Source organism: Pleurodeles waltl, chromosome 4_1 (assembly GCF_031143425.1).
Source record: "Pleurodeles waltl isolate 20211129_DDA chromosome 4_1, aPleWal1.hap1.20221129, whole genome shotgun sequence".
NCBI classification, from domain to species: Eukaryota; Metazoa; Chordata; class Amphibia; order Caudata; family Salamandridae; genus Pleurodeles; species Pleurodeles waltl.
In genome coordinates, this window is record NC_090442.1 from 635,524,072 (window position 1) to 635,547,304 (window position 23,233).

At 46.8% G+C, this 23,233-nt stretch overlaps 1 protein-coding gene across 8 annotated transcripts in view; it reads left to right on the top strand.

Annotated features, from left to right (window-relative positions):
• The window catches only part of USP15 (ubiquitin specific peptidase 15), a 617,233-nt gene that overhangs the window by 109,789 nt on the left and 484,211 nt on the right, over positions 1-23,233 (top strand). The gene's annotated exons all lie outside the window — the stretch shown is intronic.

The following is a 23,233-nucleotide window of genomic DNA, read 5'->3' on the forward strand; positions in this document are numbered from 1 at the left end:
TGGAGCAGGTCCGCTGTCCTCGGGAGTTTCTTGTCTTTTCGAAGCAGGGGCAGTCCTCAGAGGATGTCGAGGTCGCTGGTCCCTTTGGAAGGCGTCGCTGGAGCAGGATCTTTGGAAGGCAGGAGACAGGCCGGTGAGTTTCTGGAGCCAAGGCAGTTGTCGTCTTCTGGTCTTCCTCTGCAGGGGTTTTCAGCTAGGCAGTCCTTCTTCTTGTAGTTGCAGGAATCTAATTTTCTAGGGTTCAGGGTAGCCCTTAAATACTAAATTTAAGGGCGTGTTTAGGTCTGGGGGGTTAGTAGCCAATGGCTACTAGCCCTGAGGGTGGGTACACCCTCTTTGTGCCTCCTCCCAAGGGGAGGGGGTCACAATCCTAACCCTATTGGGGGAATCCTCCATCTGCAAGATGGAGGATTTCTAAAAGTCAGAGTCACCTCAGCTCAGGACACCTTAGGGGCTGTCCTGACTGGCCAGTGACTCCTCCTTGCTGCTTTCTTTGTTCCCTCCAGCCTTGCCGCCAAAAGTGGGGGCCGTGGCCGGAGGGGGCGGGCAACTCCACTAAGCTGGAGTGCCCTGCTGGGCTGTGACAAAGGGATGAGCCTTTGAGGCTCACCGCCAGGTGTCACAGCTCCTGCCTGGGGGAGGTGTTAGCATCTCCACCCAGTGCAGGCTTTGTTACTGGCCTCAGAGTGACAAAGGCACTCTCCCCATGGGGCCAGCAACATGTCTCTGGTGTGGCAGGCTGCTGGAACTAGTCAGCCTACACAGACAGTCGGTTAAGTTTCAGGGGGCACCTCTAAGGTGCCCTCTGTGGTGTATTTTACAATAAAATGTACACTGGCATCAGTGTGCATTTATTGTGCTGAGAAGTTTGATACCAAACTTCCCAGTTTCCAGTGTAGCCATTATGGTGCTGTGGAGTTCGTGTAAAACAGACTCCCAGACCATATACTCTTATGGCTACCCTGCACTTACAATGTCTAAGGTTTTGCTTAGACACTGTAGGGGCACAGTGCTCATGCACTGGTACCCTCACCTATGGTATAGTGCACCCTGCCTTAGGGCTGTAAGGCCTGCTAGAGGGGTGTCTTACCTGTACTGCATAGGCAGTGAGAGGCTGGCATGGCACCCTGAGGGGAGTGCCATGTCGACTTACTCATTTTGTTCTCACCAGCACACACAGGCTTGTAAGCAGTGTGTCTGTGCTGAGTGAGGGGTCTCTAGGGTGGCATAATACATGCTACAGCCCTTAGAGACCTTCCCTGGCATCAGGGCCCTTGGTACCAGAGGTACCAGTTACAAGGGACTTATCTGGATGCCAGGGTGTGCCAATTGTGGAAACAATGGTACATTTTAGGTGAAAGAACACTGGTGCTGGGGCCTGGTTAGCAGGGTCCCAGCACACTTCTCAGTCAAGTCAGCATCAGTATCAGGCAAAAAAGTGGGGGGTAACTGCAACAGGGAGCCATTTCTTTACACAAGCCCCCCCCAGCCCACAGGCCAGGAGACTCAGCCAACGCTGGAAGAGTCTTCCTAGTCTGTCAGGCGAGGAAGAGTAGAGGAAATGGCTGGTTTGTTGCAGGGCCTACTCTGCCTTACATCCTCCTGTTCAGGTCATTCCCTCTGGGGAACTGACCCACTTCCACAGTGATAGGACCTAGTCTGAACTGCCTCTTGTCTGTGCTTTTTATGTCTTCACCCATTCTCTCTATTTTGAGGTCAGAGGTATCCACCTCTGCTAATCTTATCTTAGCCAGGGTCACCCCTAGCTTACCCAAAGAGGTTACCCAGAGCTGGAGTAACCCCACCATGACCAACAGGGTCAGGGGGCCTAACTTGTTATTTGGCATGGGGTCAGACCACCATGCCAAGGATAGTGCAGCCATAAAGGCTAACACCCAGCAGAGGCCACTGACAGCTGTCAGTGCCCAGAACCACACCTTTAGCTCTTCACCTACAAGGGAAGGGGCTAAGTTACAGGCTTCTTTGGGTTCAGGGTGCCTGTCTGCTGTATTAGAGTGGGGGGTTACCACATCTTGTAGTAAACACCCGTCTTCCACTCTTTCTTCTGTTAGCTGAGGAGCCACCCACTCAGGCTTAACAGTTGCCTGACTAGCCAGGACTTCTTGTGGGTCAGGTTGGACTTTATCAGAGCCATTTTTGGAGTTCTCCCCTACTGGAGCAGAATCTCCTTGGCTTGCTGGAACCTTGGCTAAAGGTTGTCCACCTTTCCTACTCTGTTTCCTTTTCTTTTTCCTCTGGGGCCTACTTGCATTTACTGCAGAGGCAGGCACTCCAGAATCCTTGGGAGAGGACTGGCCCTGGACCAGTTCTTCTCTTAGGCTCTGACTAACCTCTGGGTAGTCATTTCCAAGGAGACAATCAAGGGGGAGGTCTGTACTGACTACCACCCTTCTCCAGCTGAAAGTTCCACCCACTTCTATGGGCACAAGAGCCACAGGCCTATTAGTGACCCTGTCTGGGCTAACTCTTACTCTGGCCATCTCACCTGGGATGTACTGGTTTGAGAGCACCAGCCTGTCATGCACAATAGTGTGACTGGCACAAGTGTCTCTCAGGGCAGTGGCTGGGATTCCATTCACCTGTAGGTGGTGGAAGTGTCTACTTCCCTCTGGAATCTCCAACTCACCTGTTGGGCCCATTTTCCAGTTGAAAGCTATGAAGACCTCCTCATCTGAGGAGTCATCTCCAATGGCTACACTGGTTACCCCTGGAATTTTGTTCTGGGGTTTGTTTTTGGGACAAGAAGTGTCCTTGGTGTGGTGCCCAGACTGTTTACAGTTGTGGCACCAGGCCTTAGTGGCATCCCAGTTCTTACCCTGGTACCCACCTTTGTTTTGGGTTGTGTCTTGGGGCCCACCCACCTGTTCTGGTTTTTGGGGGCCTACAGAGGACTCTTTTTCTTTGTTTCTAGTGTCACCCACTTTCTCCTGGGGAGTTTTTGTAACCCCTTTCTTTTGGTCACCCCCAGTGAAAGTTTTGGTTACCCTAGTCTTGACCCAGTGGTCTGCCTTCTTTCCCAATTCTTGGGGAGAAATTGGACCTAGGTCTACCAGACACTGATGCAACTTTTCATTGAAGCAGTTACTTAAAATGTGTTCTTTCATAAACAAATTATAAAGCCCAACATAGTCACACACTTCATTTCCAGTTAACCAACCATCTAGTGTTTTTACTGAGTAGTCTACAAAATCAACCCAGGTCTGGCTCGAGGATTTTTGAGCCCCCCTGAATCTAATTCTATACTCCTCAGTGGAGAATCCAAAGCCCTCAATCAGGGTACCCTTCATGAGGTCATAAGATTCTGCATCTTTTCCAGAGAGTGTGAGGAGTCTATCCCTACACTTTCCAGTGAACATTTCCCAAAGGAGAGCACCCCAGTGAGATCTGTTTACTTTTCTGGTTACACAAGCCCTCTCAAAAGCTGTGAACCATTTGGTGATGTCATCACCATCTTCATATTTTGTTACAATCCCTTTGGGGATTTTTAGGATGTCAGGAGAATCTCTGACCCTATTTAAGTTGCTGCCACCATCGATGGGACCTAGGCCCATCTCTTTTCTTTCCCTTTCTATGGCTAGGAGCTGCTTTTCCAAAGCCAATCTTTTGACCATCCTGGCTAACAGGGGGTCATCTTCACTGGAGTTATCCTCAGTGATTTCAGAGGTGTTGGTCTCTCCTGTGAGGGAACCAGCATCTCTGACTATTATTTTTGGAGTCAGGGTTTGAGGGACCCTGTTCTCCCTAGATAGGACTGGTAGGGGGGAATTTTCCTCCAAGTCACTATCCTCTTCCTCTGAGTTGCCACCCTCAGAGGGGTTGGCCTTTTCAAACTCTGCCAAAAGCTCCTGGAGCTGTATTTTGGTAGGTTTGGGGCCCATTGTTATTTTCTTTATTTTACAGAGTGACCTTAGCTCCCTCATCTTAAGATGGAGGTAAGGTGTGGTGTCGAGTTCCACCACAGTCACATCTGTGCTAGACATTTTGCTTCTAAAAGTTGGAATACTTTTTAAGAATCTACAACTGGTTCTAGAATCTAATTCAAACTTTTACAAACTTTTAAACTCTAAAAGAAATGCTAAACAGGATCTAACACAAGGCCCTAGCAGGTCTTTTAAGAATTTAGAAAACTTTTCAAATTGCAAAAATCAATTTCTAATGACAATTTTGGAATTTGTCGTGTGATCAGGTATTGGCTGAGTAGTCCAGCAAATGCAAAGTCTTGTACCCCACCGCTGATCCACCAATGTAGGAAGTTGGCTCTGTATGTGCTATTTCAAAGTAAGGAATAGCATGCACAGAGTCCAAGGGTTCCCCTTAGAGGTAAAATAGTGGTAAAAATAGATAATACTAATGCTCTATTTTGTGGTAGTGTGGTCGAGCAGTAGGCTTATCCAAGGAGTAGTGTTAAGCATTTGTTGTACATACACATAGACAATAAATGAGGTACACACACTCAGAGACAAATCCAGCCAATAGGTTTTTATATAGAAAAATATCTTTTCTTAGTTTATTTTAAGAACCACAGGTTCAAATTCTACATGTAATATCTCATTCGAAAGGTATTGCAGGTAAGTACTTTAGGAACTTCAAATCATCAAAATTGCATGTATACTTTTCAAGTTATTGACAAATAGCTGTTTTAAAAGTGGACACTTAGTGCAATTTTCACAGTTCCTGGGGGAGGTAAGTTTTTGTTAGTTTTACCAGGTAAGTAAGACACTTACAGGGTTCAGTTCTTGGTCCAAGGTAGCCCACCGTTGGGGGTTCAGAGCAACCCCAAAGTCACCACACCAGCAGCTCAGGGCCGGTCAGGTGCAGAGTTCAAAGTGGTGCCCAAAACACATAGGCTAGAATGGAGAGAAGGGGGTGCCCCGGTTCCGGTCTGCTTGCAGGTAAGTACCCGCGTTTTCGGAGGGCAGACCAGGGGGGTTTTGTAGGGCACCGGGGGGGACACAAGTCCACACAGAAATTTCACCCTCAGCAGCGCGGGGGCGGCCGGGTGCAGTGTAGGCACAGGCGTCGGGTTCGCAATGTTAGTCTATGAGAGATCTCGGGATCTCTTCAGCGCTGCAGGCAGGCAAGGGGGGGATTCCTCGGGGAAACCTCCACTTGGGCAAGGGAGAGGGACTCCTGGGGGTCACTTCTCCAGTGAAAGTCCGGTCCTTCAGGTCCTTGGGGCTGCGGGTGCAGGGTCTCTCCCAGGCGTCGGGACTTTAGGTTCAAAGAGTCGCGGTCAGGGGAAGCCTCGGGATTCCCTCTGCAGGCGGCGCTGTGGGGGCTCAGGGGGGACAGGTTTTGGTACTCACAGTATCAGAGTAGTCCTGGGGTCCCTCCTGAGGTGTTGGATCGCCACCAGCCGAGTCGGGGTCGCCGGGTGCAGTGTTGCAAGTCTCACGCTTCTTGCGGGGAGCTTGCAGGGTTCTTTAAAGCTGCTGGAAACAAAGTTGCAGCTTTTCTTGGAGCAGGTCCGCTGTCCTCGGGAGTTTCTTGTCTTTTCGAAGCAGGGGCAGTCCTCAGAGGATGTCGAGGTCGCTGGTCCCTTTGGAAGGCGTCGCTGGAGCAGGATCTTTGGAAGGCAGGAGACAGGCCGGTGAGTTTCTGGAGCCAAGGCAGTTGTCGTCTTCTGGTCTTCCTCTGCAGGGGTTTTCAGCTATGCAGTCCTTCTTCTTGTAGTTGCAGGAATCTAATTTTCTAGGGTTCAGGGTAGCCCTTAAATACTAAATTTAAGGGCGTGTTTAGGTCTGGGGGGTTAGTAGCCAATGGCTACTAGCCCTGAGGGTGGGTACACCCTCTTTGTGCCTCCTCCCAAGGGGAGGGGGTCACAATCCTAACCCTATTGGGGGAATCCTCCATCTGCAAGATGGAGGATTTCTAAAAGTCAGAGTCACCTCAGCTCAGGACACCTTAGGGGCTGTCCTGACTGGCCAGTGACTCCTCCTTGCTGCTTTCTTTGTTCCCTCCAGCCTTGCCGCCAAAAGTGGGGGCCGTGGCCGGAGGGGGCGGGCAACTCCACTAAGCTGGAGTGCCCTGCTGGGCTGTGACAAAGGGATGAGCCTTTGAGGCTCACCGCCAGGTGTCACAGCTCCTGCCTGGGGGAGGTGTTAGCATCTCCACCCAGTGCAGGCTTTGTTACTGGCCTCAGAGTGACAAAGGCACTCTCCCCATGGGGCCAGCAACATGTCTCTGGTGTGGCAGGCTGCTGGAACTAGTCAGCCTACACAGACAGTCGGTTAAGTTTCAGGGGGCACCTCTAAGGTGCCCTCTGTGGTGTATTTTACAATAAAATGTACACTGGCATCAGTGTGCATTTATTGTGCTGAGAAGTTTGATACCAAACTTCCCAGTTTTCAGTGTAGCCATTATGGTGCTGTGGAGTTCGTGTAAAACAGACTCCCAGACCATATACTCTTATGGCTACCCTGCACTTACAATGTCTAAGGTTTTGCTTAGACACTGTAGGGGCACAGTGCTCATGCACTGGTACCCTCACCTATGGTATAGTGCACCCTGCCTTAGGGCTGTAAGGCCTGCTAGAGGGGTGTCTTACCTATACTGCATAGGCAGTGAGAGGCTGGCATGGCACCCTGAGGGGAGTGCCATGTCGACTTACTCATTTTGTTCTCACCAGCACACACAGGCTTGTAAGCAGTGTGTCTGTGCTGAGTGAGGGGTCTCTAGGGTGGCATAATACATGCTACAGCCCTTAGAGACCTTCCCTGGCATCAGGGCCCTTGGTACCAGAGGTACCAGTTACAAGGGACTTATCTGGATGCCAGGGTGTGCCAATTGTGGAAACAATGGTACATTTTAGGTGAAAGAACACTGGTGCTGGGGCCTGGTTAGCAGGGTCCCAGCACACTTCTCAGTCAAGTCAGCATCAGTATCAGGCAAAAAAGTGGGGGGTAACTGCAACAGGGAGCCATTTCTTTACAGGCAGGCACTCCAGAATCCTTGGGAGAGGACTGGCACTGGACCAGTTCCTCTCTTGGGCTCTGACTAACCTCTGGGTAGTCATTTCCAAGGAGACAATCAAGGGGGAGGTCTGTACTGACTACCACCCTTCTCCAGCTAAAAGTCCCACCCACTTCTATGGGCACAAAAGCCACAGGCCTATCAGTGACCCTGTCTGGGCTAACTCTTACTCTGGCCATCTCACCTGGGATGTACTGGTTTGAGAACACCAGCCTGTCATGCACAATAGTGTGACTGGCACAAGTGTCTCTCAGGGCAGTGGCTGGGATTCCATTCACCAGTAGGTGGTGGAAGTGTCTACTTCCCTCTGGAATCTCCAACTCACCTGTTGGGCCCTTTTTCCAGTTGAAGGCTATGAAGACCTCCTCATCTGAGGAGTCATCCCCAATGGCTACACTGGTCACCCCTGGGATTTTGCTAGGGGGTTTGTTTTTGGGACAAGAACTGTCCTTGGTGTGGTGCCCTGTCTGTTTACAGTTATGGCACCATGCCTTAGTGGCATCCCAGTTCTTACCCTGGTACCCACCTTTGTTTTGGGTTGTGTCTCGGGCCCACCCACCTGGTCTGGTTTTTGGGGGCCTACAGAGGACTCTTTTTCTTTATTTCTAGTGTCACCCACTTTCTCCTGGGGAGGCTTTGTAACCCCTTTCTTTTGGTCACCCCCAGTGGAAGTTTTGGTTACCCTAGTCTTGACCCAGTGGTCTGCCTTCTTTCCCAATTCTTGGGGAGAAATTGGACCTAGGTCTACCAGATACTGATGCAACTTTTCATTGAAGCAGTTACTTAAAATGTGTTCTTTCATAAACAAATTATAAAGCCCAACATAGTCATGCACTTCATTTCCAGTTACCCAACCATCCAGTGTTTTCACTGAGTAGTCTACAAAATCAGCCCAGGTCTGGCTCGAGGATTTTTGAGCCCCCCTGAACCTAATCCTGTACTCCTCAGTGGAGAATCCAAAGCCCTCAATCAGGGTACCCTTCATGAGGTCATAAGATTCTGCATCTTTTCCAGAGAGTGTGAGGAGTCTATCCCTACACTTTCCAGTGAACATTTCCCAAAGGAGAGCACCCCAGTGAGATCTGTTTACTTTTCTGGTTGCACAAGCCCTCTCAAAAGCTGTGAACCATTTGGTGATGTCATCACCATCTTCATATTTTGTTACAATCCCTTTGGGGATTTTTAGGATGTCAGTAGTCTCTCTGACCCTATTTATGTTGCTGCCACCATTGATGGGTCCTAGGCCCATCTCTTGTCTTTCCCTTTCTATGGCTAGGATCTGTCTTTCCAAAGCCAATCTTTTGGCCATCCTGGCTAACTGGATGTCCTCTTCACTGGAGTTATCCTCAGTGATTTCAGAGGTGCTGGTCCCTCCTGTGAGGGAGCCAGCATCTCTGACTAGTATTTTTGGAGTCAGGGCTTGAGAAGCCCTGTCCTCCCTAGATAGGACTGGTAGGGGGGAATCTTCCTCCAATTCACTATCATCTTCATCTGTGTTATCCACAGAGGGGTTGGCTCTATCATACTCTGCCAACAGCTCCTGGAGCTGTACTTTGGTAGGTCTGGAGCCCATTGTTATTTTTCTTATGTTACAGAGTGACCTTAACTCTTTCATCTGGAGATGGAGGTAAGGTGTGGTGTCGAGTTCCACCACATTCATCTCTGTACTAGACATTATTCTTCTAAAAGTTGGAATGCTTTTAAGAATCTAAAACTAGTTCTAGAATCTAATTCAAACTTTTACAAACTTTTAAACTCTAAAAGAAATGCTAACAGGGACTAACACAAGGCCCTAGCAGGACTTTAAAGAATTTAGAAAACTTTTCAAATTGCAAAAATCAATTTCTAATGACAATTTTGGAATTTGTCGTGTGATCAGGTATTGGCTGAGTAGTTCAGCAAATGCAAAGTCTTGTACCCCACCGCTGATCCACCAATGTAGGAAGTTGGCTCTGTATGTGCTATTTCAAAGTAAGGAATAGCATGCACAGAGTCCAAGGGTTCCCCTTAGAGGTAAAATAGTGGTAAAAAGAGATAATACTAATGCTCTATTTTGTGGTAGTGTGGTCGAGCAGTAGGCTTATCCAAGGAGTAGTGTTAAGCATTTGTTGTACATACACATAGACAATAATGGAGGTACACACACTCAGAGACAAATCCAGCCAATAGGTTTTGTATAGAAAAATATCTTTTCTTAGTTTATTTTAAGAACCACAGGTTCAAATTTAACATGTAATATCTTGTTTGAAAGGTATTGCAGGTAAGTACATTAGGAACTTTGAATCATTTCAATTGCATGTATACTTTTCAAGTTATTCACAAATAGCTATTTTAAAAGTGGACACAGTGCAATTTTCACAGTTCCTGGGGGAGGTAAGTTTTTGTTAGTTTTACCAGGTAAGTAAGACACTTACAGGGTTCAGTTCTTGGTCCAAGGTAGCCCACCGTTGGGGGTTCAGAGCAACCCCAAAGTTACCACACCAGCAGCTCGGGGCCGGTTAGGTGCAGAGTTCAAAGTGGTGCCCAAAACGCATAGGCTTCAATGGAGAGAAGGGGGTGCCCCGGTTCCAGTCTGCCAGCAGGTAAGTACCCGCGTCTTCGGAGGGCAGACCAGGGGGGTTTTGTAGGGCACCGGGGGGGACACAAGCCCACACAGAAATTTCACCCTCAGCGGCGCGGGGGCGGCCGGGTGCAGTGTTAGAACAAGCGTCGGGTTCGCAATGGAAGTCAATGAGAGATCAAGGGATCTCTTCAGCGCTGCAGGCAGGCAAGGGGGGACTTCCTCGGGGAAACCTCCACTTGGGCAAGGGAGAGGGACTCCTGGGGGTCACTTCTGCAGTGAAAGTCCGGTCCTGGGGGCTGCGGGTGCAGGGTCTTTTCCAGGCGTCGGGACTTAGGTTTCAGAGAGTCGCGGTCAGGGGAAGCCTCGGGATTCCCTCTGCAGGCGGCGCTGTGGGGGCTCAGGGGGGACAGGTTTTGGTACTCACAGTCGTAGAGTAGTCCGGGGGTCCTCCCTGAGGTGTTGGTTCTCCACCAGCCGAGTCGGTGTCGCCGGGTGCAGTGTTGCAAGTCTCACGCTTCTTGCGGGGAGAGTGCAGGGTTCTTTAAAGCTGCTCCTTTGGATAAAGTTGCAGTCTTTTTGGAGCAGGTCCGCTGTCCTCTGGAGTTTCTTGTCGTCGTCGAAGCAGGGCAGTCCTCAGAGGATTCAGAGGTCGCTACTCCCTTTGGAAGGCGTCGCTGGAGCAGAGTTCTTTGGAAGGCAGGAGACAGGCCGGTGAGTTTCTGGAGCCAAGGCAGTTGTTGTCTTCTGGTCTTCCTCTGCAGGGGTTTTCAGCTAGGCAGTCCTTCTTGTTGTTGTTGCAGGAATCTAAATTCTTAGGTTCAGGGAAGCCCTTAAATACTAAATTTAAGGGCGTGTTTAGGTCTGGGGGGTTAGTAGCCAATGGCTACTAGCCCTGAGGGTGAGTACACCCTCTTTGTGCCTCCTCCCAAGGGGAGGGGGTCACATCCCTAATCCTATTGGGGGAATCCTCCATCTGCAAGATGGAGGATTTCTAAAAGTTAGAGTCACCTCAGCTCAGGACACCTTAGGGGCTGTCCTGACTGGCCAGTGACTCCTCCTTGTTGCTTTCTTTGTTCCCTCCAGCCTTGCTGCCAAAAGTGGGGGCCGTGGCCGGAGGGGGCGGGCAACTCCACTAAGCTGGAGTGCCCTGCTGGGCTGTGACAAAGGGGTGAGCCTTTGAGGCTCACCGCCAGGTGTTACAGCTCCTGCCTGGGGGAGGTGTTAGCATCTCCACCCAGTGCAGGCTTTGTTACTGGCCTCAGAGTGACAAAGGCACTCTCCCCATGAGGCCAGCAACATGTCTCTAGTGTGGCAGGCTGCTGGAACCAGTCAGCCTACACAGATAGTTGGTTAAGTTTCAGGGGGCACCTCTAAGGTGCCCTCTGTGGTGCATTTTACAATAAAATGTACACTGGCATCAGTGTGCATTTATTGTGCTGAGAAGTTTGATACCAAACTTCTCAGTTTTCAGTGTAGCCATTATGGTACTGTGGAGTTCGTGTAAAACAGACTCCCAGACCATATACTCTTATGGCTACCCTGCACTTACAATGTCTAAGGTTTTGCTTAGACACGGTAGGGGCACAGTGCTCATGCACTGGTACCCTCACCTATGGTATAGTGCACCCTGCCTTAGGGCTGTAAGGCCTGCTAGAGGGGTGTCTTACCTATACTGCATAGGCAGTGAGATGCTGGCATGGCACCCTGAGGGGAGTGCCATGTCGACTTACTCATTTTGTCCTCACTAGCACACACAAGCTGGTAAGCAGTGTGTCTGTGCTGGGTGAGGGGTCTCTAGGGTGGCATAATACATGCTGCAGCCCTTAGAGACCTTCCCTGGCATCAGGGCCCTTGGTACCAGAGGTACCAGTTACAAGGGACTTATCTGGGTGCCAGGGTGTGCCAATTGTGGAATCAAAAGTACAGGTTAGGTGAAAGAACACTGGTGTTGGGGCCTGGTTAGCAGGGTCCCAGCACACTTCTCAGTCAAGTCAGCATCAGTATCAGGCAAAAAGTGGGGGGTAACTGCAACAGGGAGCCATTTCTTTACACTCAGTTAAGCGTCTTTTGTGCCTGCGTCATTCTGTACGCATACATGTGTGTGCGTGCGCATGTGTGATTGCCCATTGCACATGCATTATACTAAATTACATGAGTGCAATTTTTTATGCATCAATTCCAAATGGATTGATAGATTAAAAAAACTAAGAAACTATAGTAGCATGAAGAAGTGTGTTTTTGAAGGGGGCTAGCAACAGTTTGCTGCCTGGTCTGCCACCCCACCAAACACCTATTCACATAAAAAAATAAAAAAGTTAAAAAAAAGATAGTGTGGGGGCAGTAGAGTAGCAGGTAGGGAAAGCAATGGGGAGTTGTCAGGGAGATGGAAAACGCAGCACATGAGAGCGCAAAACTAGGGGAGAATACCATGAGTGAGAAAGCAACACAGAGCATAGGTAGACTGGTAATTAGGCATGGGGAGAAGCACACAAGAGAGAGCTTGAGGCACAAGGAATATAGAAACATAGAGCGCAAGGGAGAAGCACATGAAGGAGAGAGTTGGAAAACACATGCCCTCGCACAGAGTGCTTAAGCCCCCCCCAAAAAAATCCTCAAAGTGAGAAGTGGAAGGATAGAAGCTAGCCAGTCAGCAAGATAGCAAAGTGGCCGCGCTCAGAGGTGGAACAAACACAGACGTGGAAAGCTCTCAAATAAAAAGCAAGCAAATGAGTGACAGGCCAACCAATGTTATGCCATGGGCAGGCTGCACACCCTTGAAAGTTCTTGTAAGCCAACATTAGGTCTTTTACAACCAGTCAGCTTCTACTGTCTGGTAGGTTCAGCCAATAAGGAGAAAAACATCACACAAATCCATATTAATTTGTTTTTGAATCTGCTGATTGCTATCTAGAATTTTGGATATACTTATATCAAGTTCATACATTTACATTATTATACTTCACTAAGCCCTAAAGATATACATTTTGCCTTCTTTCATCCAAGACAGCTGTTTTGTAACTGGGCCACATATTTTTGCAGTATACTTCCTGTGACCCTGGAATCCTTATATCTGCATGGTCCATAAAACAGTATAACTATTGTCTGTATTTAGGAAGTTTCTCTGTCAGGCAATGTGTGGCTATGTAAATTCTTCCTATTAGAATGTTGATAAAAACCATACCTTCATGTTCTGCATTAACTTAAGATGAATAGCCATACAAGTTAATTTATTTGAGGGCTTAAGGCTTGTTTTGTTGAATGTATAGAAATCAATAAATATCTGGATCCAGAGTTTGGGAATATGATTGGATTGAACAAACCAATCAATTGGATATGTTATTTTAATGTGTATTTATAAAGTGCCTCACCAACATGTGTATCCTAGACCTGAGCAGGTGTGGGTGCCTAGTTCTGCCTATAGTAAGTTGGTTAATTGAAAGCCAGATCTTTAGCTTTTTGTGGAATTCAAGAAGAGAGGAGGTGGTTCTGATGTGGAGTGGTAGGCCGTTCCACAATTAAGGAGCAGTGTAAGAGAAACCCTATACTCCTGATCTGGTTCTCTGTGTATGCATGCAATGTGTGTGAGTAGGATTCCTGTGGAGAGGAGGTGACTAAGTAGTTGGTGATAGGAGATATGACTATTCAGATAGATGGGGAAAGATTTGTGTGGTGCCTTGAATATGTGTGTGAGGTGTTTGAATTGAGCACTTTTGTGTATCAGTAGTAAATGTAGTTCCCCTAAGTGTGGTGTGATGTGAGGTGTGTGTGAAAGGTTGAGGATGAACCTGCCTGCTGTGCTATAGATAGTTTCTAGTCTTCTAGTGAGTTGCTTGGTAATCCCATAGTCCAAATTGCTAGTGACTAGGACTTAAAGGGAACGTTTTAGTGTTGCTTGGGAGCCATTTGAAGTTGTTCCTCAGCATTTTTAGAGTGTGGATAAAGGATGCAGTGATGGCGTTGACTTCTGCGGTCATGTCTGGTTTGCTCTCGATTGTTCCAAAGCATTTGGAGTCCCACAGTGAGTTGTTCTTGCTGAAGATCACTGTTTTTCCTTGTCAGTTTTGAGCTTAAGGCAGTTTGCTTTCATCAAGTTAGTGACTTTGGTCATGCAGGCAGTGAACTTGTTTCTTGTGTTAGGGGTCTTGTCTGAGAAGGGAGAGGATGATTTGCTGTAGTCTTTGGAGAGGATATGGATGTCGAGTGCGGATAACGTTAACCAGAATGATCATGTATACTTTGGAGAGGGTGGGGTTGAGCAGTGAACCTTGTGGCACTCAGATGAGTTTACGAACTTCCATGGACTAAGGTGCAAGCCTGACAACTTGTGTTCCATTAACGCTGTTGTTCACTTCTTTAGTTGGGCCATCTTCCAAGTTTCTCTAACTATCTGTGTGCTAAGTGCCATCAGTTATTTTCATTAATAAAGAGTTTATATAGTTGATTAAGAATAACTTTTACTGTCTTTTAATTAGAACCTATATGAATAAAAATACTTCTTCTTTTAAGTTCATCAAATTAACTTTGTTGCTGTACAAAGAGCCTATATGCTACATTGAAGTCTTTTGGCAATTTTCAGATGACTTCTAAAATATGTAAGACTGTGTGCTAGGGCAATGTCTACCTGAAAACAGCAGGATTCAAACTTTTCAATGACTGCTGGAAGCTAATGTCGGTCACGGAGCACACTTGATTTTTGGGCTCTTTAGATTACTCTGCCATGTGCTAAATTGTCCTCATGCACTCAGAGGTGATCTAGAAGCATAGATAAAGTACTACATCACGGAACAGAAGTTTGGGCTGTGGTCAAAACATAGCACACAGTCCAAGTAGGGGGACTGTTTACAAGCCTGTTGAACGAGACAGTCCCTCGCAAAGTCCTGTCCCACCTCGAAGGCTTCTGGTAAGTTTGAGACGAATCATGAGGACAAGAAGACAAAGCGGTACTCAAAGCCATCCTGCCACTCAAAATCAAACGAGAAGACGCCAGAGCGTCCCTCAAACAGTCATATTCCATAGGCATCTTCTGACTCTGATCCAGTCCTGCAGTTGGTCCTGGCGCATCTCGAATTCCCTGGGCCATCGTCAACCCAGCAGCAGTTTGCTGCGTTCAAGGAAGCCATACTGTTGCTGTTTCAGATGCTTTCAGCTCCCTCAGGCATTTCTTCCAGCCACACGAAACTGCAAGGAGCAGCAGTCCAGTTTAACCTCAGCCAGAGAGTCTTCCCTAAGCACCAACTTACCTTATGGGGCCTGTTCCTGGGTTTATTTCAATACCATGTCATACTTTCACTCCTGTGCCATGACAATGCCGACTCTGCTGGCGCTGGCTTATGACCTGATTTGACCATCGGTCACTGACATTGAAGCGTGGTTGGCTTGCTTCAGACATACGCTGCGCTGTGAGATTTTGAAGGCAAACCAATGAGTTTGCAACCAATGGAGAAAAATGCCTCTTTGGCAGTAGTTGTGTGAAGGGCAGCAGAAGTACCTAAATTAAAGGTGCCTGCTGTTGAAAACAAGGGAAACCTTTTAAAAGAGATCCTTGAACATCTGAACTAGTTTTACCATTCAGCAAGGCTTTTACGGTCACCCTTATGGCTACTTGAGTCAAGTCATGTTCAGGCCCTCCCGTCAGTCATCCTGTTTCTAGGTGACATATGCAGCCTCCAGTGGTTCCGATTTTCTGACATGGTGTGCTACCCCTGAAAGTCTTGTGGTAAAGTAATTCCTAATGTCTTTCCAAACAACCCCGAAGATAGACAGGCGAAACCTATTGATGCCTCTGGGAAGAGTCTTTTCTTCACTAGTTCACTAGTTCAGCCTCAAGATCCCTGAACACTGTATACTTCTGGGCATGCACACCTATCGTAGCCAGCTAAATCATGCTGGACATCCTGGACGACATCGGGCCTCCCTGGCTAAAAAGATACATGATGGCCAAGACATTAGGAAGTATGTCTTGCATGCTGGTTTGGACACCGTGGATTGCGTGCACAGTAATGTTACCTGTTTAGTGCTTAGAAGGAGCATCTGAATGTGATCAACTCCTTAAGGATATGCTCTTCATTGGCTCCAGATTGCTTGGCGGGAAGGTTGAATTGACTCTCAAACGAATTAATGACCCTTTTCTCCTGCCCAACAGATCCATCAGTAGTACAGAAAGTTAGGGCCCCAGTTAGAGATCTGTCACTTGAGACAGATGGGTCTTGAAAATAATTTGAAGGAGCTACTCCCTGTCTTTCCCCATCCCAATCAGAGATGCTGTCAGCGGACCATTCCGCAATCTTGCTACAAGAAGTTATTCTTCTGTTGGCCAAGAATGCCATTCAGTGGGTTCCAGCTTCAGAGAGCAGCGAGCGATCTATTCACGCTACTTCCTCGTCTTGAGGGGGGTGGTGGGAGTGACGGGGGACTACGAAGCTCCAGAACATAAGCATTTGCCCTTAAACCCCCTATCTGGCAGTCCCTTTGGAAGGAGCTCTTGTCTAAGGAACTAGGAGACCCAAGTCTCTTTAACCTTCACCTCCATTTGTTAAAATTGAGCAGCTACAGTGGAATGCATGCTGCAGTTAAAGTAGTCCTGTGCAGCCCTACACCTTTCAAGAAAGTCCTTCAGTACTGGATGCTGAGAAATGTTTTGGTGTGGTGCTTGTTATACACAATCCAAACTCTGAATGTTTTGTTGTTTGTTATCTTTGGCCCAGCAAGGCCTTGGACAAAAGATAATAGTATGAATAGCCAATTTGTTTAGAGTTAAAAAGGGGAAGGCACTGCAGAAAAGGGCTAATAAGAATGATAGTCATCTGCATGAAGGCCTGCAGGCTCCTTCCGCCAGGGCTACAGCTGTTGCAACATATTTGGTGAGGGTGGTGCCATTTCTGGACATTCACCAAGCTGGGACATGGGTGTCAGTGCACATGTTCACAAAAGACTACTGCCTTGACAGTTGGACTAATAGGAGAGCCATTTTGCCTCTAGGATTTTCTGGTCTTAGTCTATTCCCCAGACCTGCTTCCATTGGGAGGTACTGCTATTGTATCTATTCTTAAGGTGATGAATCTTGTTAGAAGTATCTCTTAGAAGAACCAGTTACTTACCTTTGATAACACTCTTTCTTATAGATACTCTGTCTAACCTCAATTCTTCAGTGCCTCCCCACCTACCCATTCTGTAGAGAAGACTTGAAACCATAATAATAAGATTCAGAATTAGGTTTTGGTACACTGCTCACCTGCAATTTGTTTGTTATATCTGTGGGTGCAAAAGGCAAAATATAGAAAACTGATGTCGGCTCACTTAAATTCACCTCCGCTCTGTAATTTCTGATGCAGTAGGGAGTCATCACGGATCCAAATGGCTCCATCTTTTAGAGCATGGGAACTTTGCTGTGAAAATTCTCTCAATATCGTCTGGTGGGCGGGGAGTCTTAAGAGAGGAATCTGCAGTTAGTGTCCACCAGGCAGAACTTAACTAAAGGTAAGTAACTTCTTCAGTTTGGTTTAATTGATGGAATGTTTTGACACCTTTCTTGCTAAAAGTCTTTCTTAGACTTCATGCCCAGTGTATTTGTAATTCTGGACTCCAGGAAATCCACACAGTATTTCATGCTGTCTTCATCTCCTTACAGTATACCAAAAATATGTATGTTCCCTTGCCTGCCGTGTTACTCTAACTTGTTAATTTTTCTTTTAATATTTAGCAGTTAAGTCGGCAGGTCAGCTTTTTTCTTAAGCTTTGTATTGGAGTCTTCCAGGTGGCAGTTGATGCTTGTCTATGATTCAGTTGGCTAGTTCCAGAAAGTCTTTACATATGCAAGCCATTCAACTTGCCTCATGTCTGTGTTGATGATTGTGCGCTCTACAAAATCATGTATCGCAGCCAGTTTTTTCATTATAAGGTTCATGGTGACATTAGAGTCTTTTTTGTCCTTAATTAACAAGTCTGGTGAAGGAAGTTCGGATTTGGGTGTTTTTGTGTTGGTTGTCTGCTATTTTTCCTTGGATTCACTCATGGCTACAATCTCTGACTCTGCCAAATATTTGACTGAGTACTGTGATAAGTTGGTGATCGCCCAAAACTTAATTATATTTCTAACATGTGTTTGTGGTACAAGTCTTTAATGGCAGGATAAATGTAAGTCAATTGCATGATCCGACATAGTAGTCTATGTTAAAACCTTGGAAGGGAAAGTGTAACTGAATGCTTTTGGAAGAGACTTTAGCTCTGGTTTCAATTCACAGTGTGGTGAAACATCATGTATTTCTGAAAAATAGAAGGTTATTGGTGATCTTACCTGCCTTCAGCTCTTTCTGGTTTCATTTGTTTTCTCTTATCCACTGCATTGGATGCTCTGCAATGAACTGAATTGGACATCTCTCCATATTCTCCAGTTCTTTGCTAGAACTGAGGTACCATCTCAGATTTTCCTCAAGAAGAGGAAGATAAAGAGAGAAAGTGTGGGAAAGTACCATCTTGCCTGGCATGTTACCCCCACATTTCACTGTATGTATGTTGTTTTAGTCCTTGTGTCACTGGGACCCTGCCAGGCAGGGCCCCAGTGCTCATAGTATGTGCCCTGTATGTGTTCCCTGTGTGGTGCCTAACTGTATCACTGAGGCTCTGCTAACCAGAACCTCAGTGTTTATGCTCTCTCTGCTTTCTAAATTTGTCACTGCAGGCTAGTGACTAAATTTACCAATTCTCATCGGCACACTGGTACACCCATATAATTCCCTTGTATATGGTACTTAAGTACCCAGGGTATTGGGGTTCCAGGAGATCCCTATGGGCTGCAGCATTTCTTTTGCCACCCATAGGGAGCTCAGACAATTCTTACACAGGCCTGCCACTGCAGCCTGCGTGAAATAACGTCCACGTTATTTCACAGCCATTTTACACTGCACATAAGTAACTTATAAGTCACCTATATGTCTAACCTTCACCTGGTGAAGGTTGGGTGGCAAGTTACTTACTGTGTGGGCACCCTGGCACTAGCCATTCCCCTGACCAGTACCTCCCAGGGGAGATGCCCAGAGCTCCTCCAGTGTATCCCAGACCTCTGCCATCTTGGAAACAGAGGTGTTGGGAGCACACTGGACTGCTCTGAGTGGCCAGTGCCAGCAGGTGATGTCAGAGACCCCTTCTGATAGGCTCTTACCTTTCTTGGTAGCCAGTCCTCCTTCCTTGGTAGCCAAACCTCCTTTTCTGGCTATTTAGGGTCTCTGCTTTGGGGAATTCTTCAGATAACGAATGCAAGAGCTCACCAGAGTTCCTCTGCATCTCCCTCTTCGACTTCTACCAAGGATCGACCGCTGACTGCTCCAGCACGCCTGCAAAACCGCAACAAAGTAGCAAGACAACTACCAGCAACATTGTAGCGCCTCATCCTGCCGGCTTTCTCGACTGTTTCCTGGTGGTGCATGCTCTGGGGGTCGCCTGCCTTCACCCTGCACCAGAAGCTCAGAAGAAATCTCCTGTGGGTCGACGGAATCTTCCCCCTGCTAACGCAGGCACCAAAAGACTGCATCACTGGTCCTCTGGGGCCCCTCTCACCCCGATGAGCATGGTCCCCGAAACACAGGAACTCTACCCAAGTGACTCGCACAGACCAGTGGCCCTTCAGTCCAAGTTTGGTGGAGGTAAGTCCTTGCCTCCCCACGCTAGACTGAAAACCTGTGTACTGCGTGATTTGCAGCTGCTCCGGCTTCTGTGCACTCTTCCAGGATTTCCTTCGTGCACAGCCTAGCCTGGGTCCCCAGCACTCCGTCCTACAGTGCTCAACCCGCTGAGTTGGCCTCCGACGTCGTGGGACCCTCTTTTGTAACTCTGCGTGGACTCCGGTTCACAAATCTTCCAAGTGCCTGTTCAGGTACTTCTGCGGGTGCTGCCTGCTTGTGTGAGGGCTCTCTGAGTTGCTGAGCACCCCCTCTGTCTCCTCCTCCAAGGGGCGACATCCGGGTCCTTCCTGGTCCTCAGCAGCACCCAAAAACAACTCTCCCACGACCCTTGCAGCTAGCAAGGCTTGTTTGCGGTATTTCTGCGTGGAAACACCTCTGCAAGCTTCATCGCGACGTGGGACAACTTCCCTCCAAAGGAGAAGTTCCTAGTCCTCTTCTTTCTTGCAGAACTCTAAGCTTCTTTCATCTGGGGGCAGCTTCCTTGCACCTTCATCCGGGGTTTTCTGGACTCCTGCCCCCCCTGGACACTGTCGCGACTATTGGACTTGGTCCCCTTGCTTTGCAGGTCCTCAGGTCCAGGAATCCATTGTCAGTGCACTGCTGGTGTTTGTTGTTCTTGCAGAATCCCCCTATCACTACTATTGTGCTCTTTTGGGGTAGTAGGTGTACTTTACTCCTACTTTTCAGGGTCTTGGGGTGGGGTATCTTGGACACCCTGACTGTTTTCTTACAGTCTCAGCGACCCTCTACAAGCTCTCATAGGTCTGGGGTTCATTCATGATTCACATTCCACTTTTGGAGTATATGGTTTGTGGTGCCCCTAGACCTATGCTTGCCTATTGTAATTCTACACTGTTTCCATTACTTTTCTGACTCTTTCTTACCTATTTGTGGTTTGTGTACATATAACTTGTGTATATTACTTACCTTCTTACTGAGGGTACTCACTGAGATACGTGTGGCATATTGTCATAAAAATAAAGTACCTTTATTTTTAGTAACTCTGAGTATTGTGTTTTCTTATGATATTGTGCATATGATATAAGTGGTATAGTAGGAGCTTTGCATGTCTCCTAGTTCAGCCTAAGCTGCTTTGTCATAGCTACCTTCTATCAGCCTAAGCTGCTAGAAACACCTCTATTCTACTTATAGGGGATAACTGGACCTGGCACAAGGTGTAAGTACCTTTGGTACCCACTACAAGCCATGCCAGCCTCCTACAGAGAGAGACTGAGAATTGCAAAGATGCTCCAGGACACTGGGAACACTACATTCATTTATTGCGAGTCGAGACATTGTACACACTCACTTCAGAATTTGCTTTGATGGGTTTCAGTTTGTGGAGCTGCTGAATTGCTGTAGGCGATCTCGGTATACAAGCGCATACAATGATGGGTTGTGTGTTTGTAAGAACAACCTCATGTAGCCAACTTAGTCTAAACTGCAGTAAAATTTCGTCTGAATTATTTCAGTTTTGCTAGTAGCAGCAGTATCTTTTCTGAGTACTTTCAGTTGATCACCACGTGCTAAAAAAGATATTCAGGAGCCCTGGGACACCAAAATCCAGGGGTCAGGAGTGGAGCACCAGGGCAAGGTGACCACCTTATCAGACACATGCCACACCGTCTTGAACAATCTGTGTTTCTGAAATAACATTCAACAGTATCAGAAATTGCACGAATGGCTAGTAGCACTGGGAAAGGGTAGTCATCCACATCCTTAACCAAGAAAGTACAATGTTCTAACTGTTGTGTTCCTAACCTGTACAGTAATTTTGGCGATCCCTTGTCTTGTAGATGGCAGACAAGGGATTATCACTTCCTCCTTCCTTGACCAAGAATCTCATCTGTGAGTGAATTGTGGGCTTATTTGGACAATGATTGAGGTTCTGATATCCATCTCTTCCATAAAGTGAACTCAAGCTTGAATTTCCAATTTCATAGGGGATCTTAGAAATGTATTATCTGTTTGAGGTTCATTATTAGTATATCGAGTAAGCATCAAGATTGCCATCACTGGAGTGGTAGATCCAAACAATGATTTAGTTGTTACATGTGGAAATGCAGCTTGGTGCGCCTTAAGTCCGCTTTACCCATGTTTGGGACTCAGTTAATTTATTTTTAAGATGCCTTGCCTACTGTCATTCTTAAGTGACACATGCTGTAATATGTAGTTCTTAGGATAATTGCCCCGTTATTCTTTTATGTGAAAGATTACACACTCGCTTCTGGCTTAAATTTAACCCACAATTAATTGTGTTGTATTATTTCATGTGAAAGGAACCCCTTTGACACTCTATTTCAAAGGCGCCCTCCAACAAAAAGTTAATACAGTTCTTCCCTAGTTCTGTGGCTCTTAGGAGCAGCAAATGTGTCAGAGCAAGAAAAATTGGTTGTACATGTATGCAGACCATGGGTTGGGGGTCATTGTTCTTTCTGAACTTTTTATTGCAATGATTAATCCCTGCCCATTCACTCCTCAAGCCAAAGGACAATTTTACACACCTGCTTGATAAACACTCCCCTCATTACTCTTTCTTCATAGTCCCACTTATGTACTCTGGGCAGATGGGTTGGGTAGGCTGACAGCATACAAGAAGATGTTCTTGCAATGTGGCTCAGGCATCACAATATCCCACTTCTTGACTGGTGTACTGGTACGTTCTCTTAATGCTATTATCAACTTCTGGTCCAGTTCTGGCCCCCAATTCTGGCACGAGTTCTGCCAGCTACAAAGCAAGCACAAGGTGAATTCCCATCTTCAGACGCTTTGGGACTGGTTTGATAGCCTCCAGTGGTCTCATTGATTCACTTGTCCCTTCAGATAAAGCCATCCTGGAGGCCCCTAGACTTCATCGCTTTCATGCTGCTAATATTCTGCTGCAAGTCTTTATGCTAAGCTCCACACAGCATGCACGCCCAGTCTGTATTTCTGCATTTTGCCTTCTAATGAACACCCCTACTTCTCTAGGTGTTAGTTGTCCCAACCTCTCTTTCCTTCTCCCTTTTTTGCAATATATTTTATCAGTTGAGGACAAGTCAACCTGTATGCCAATATTTGCATCGGAAGCTCTCCCAAAGTGAGCCTCTCCTCTGTGTCTGCTTCTGCAAACTGGCTTTGAGTTGCTAGATTTTCAGCTGTTAACGGAGTGCCAAAGGAAGCTGTAGTTTTCTTAAAACTTCCAGTTTTTCACTTCTTTTTCTTTTCCTCCTTTCATTTACGAGTCTCTGCATTCTTCTCTCATTGCTAAAGTTTCCAGAAACCCTCCTTAGTTCACACTGACTTTTTAAAAGTGTTCCTTGATTGCTCAGACTTAGATTAATTTCTTTGTGGGACATAGCTGCACATGGAAGAAATAGCTTTGTTGATCTCTCTAATGCCTCTGCCAATTTTAGGGCTTTAAGGTGTAGGTGTCCCCCCTACTTCATTGTGTTCAATGGAAACCTTTTAGAACTGCTCGAAATGTGAACAGCATTTGATCAAAGGTAACATATGGATACGCATAAAAAAAAAAAAAGATTCTGTCCCGCCCTTCCCCCACAAAAAAAAGTGCATAAGATTCATGCCAGTGTTAATTTTCTTCAATGAGGGTTATATATTTGTCATGTTAAGGCACTTACTTTATGGAATGCAAAAATGAAGCAGGTAGAAACAAAATATAAACCCATGGAGCTGATGAAGAGCTAAAAGATGCCATCTATTGCTTATTTGTATTTGGGTGTATTTTAACATTCAATGTAAATTCCGCTGACATATGTTTTTTAAGGCTGGAGACCTTGATCCCATACGTCCATTTGTTTTATATTTTCCATCATGGAGACGGAATACTATTGAGTTACTCACTGGCATTATTCTGTCGGTAGAAATTCTACAGCGCTACATCCGTAAAGGAACACAAGATTTACCCCATCTGAAATTGCCATTGGTCTCCCATTTCACCATCAGACCATGCCACAATATCATGCATATGCCCGATATCAGCGGTCAGCTCATCTGCATC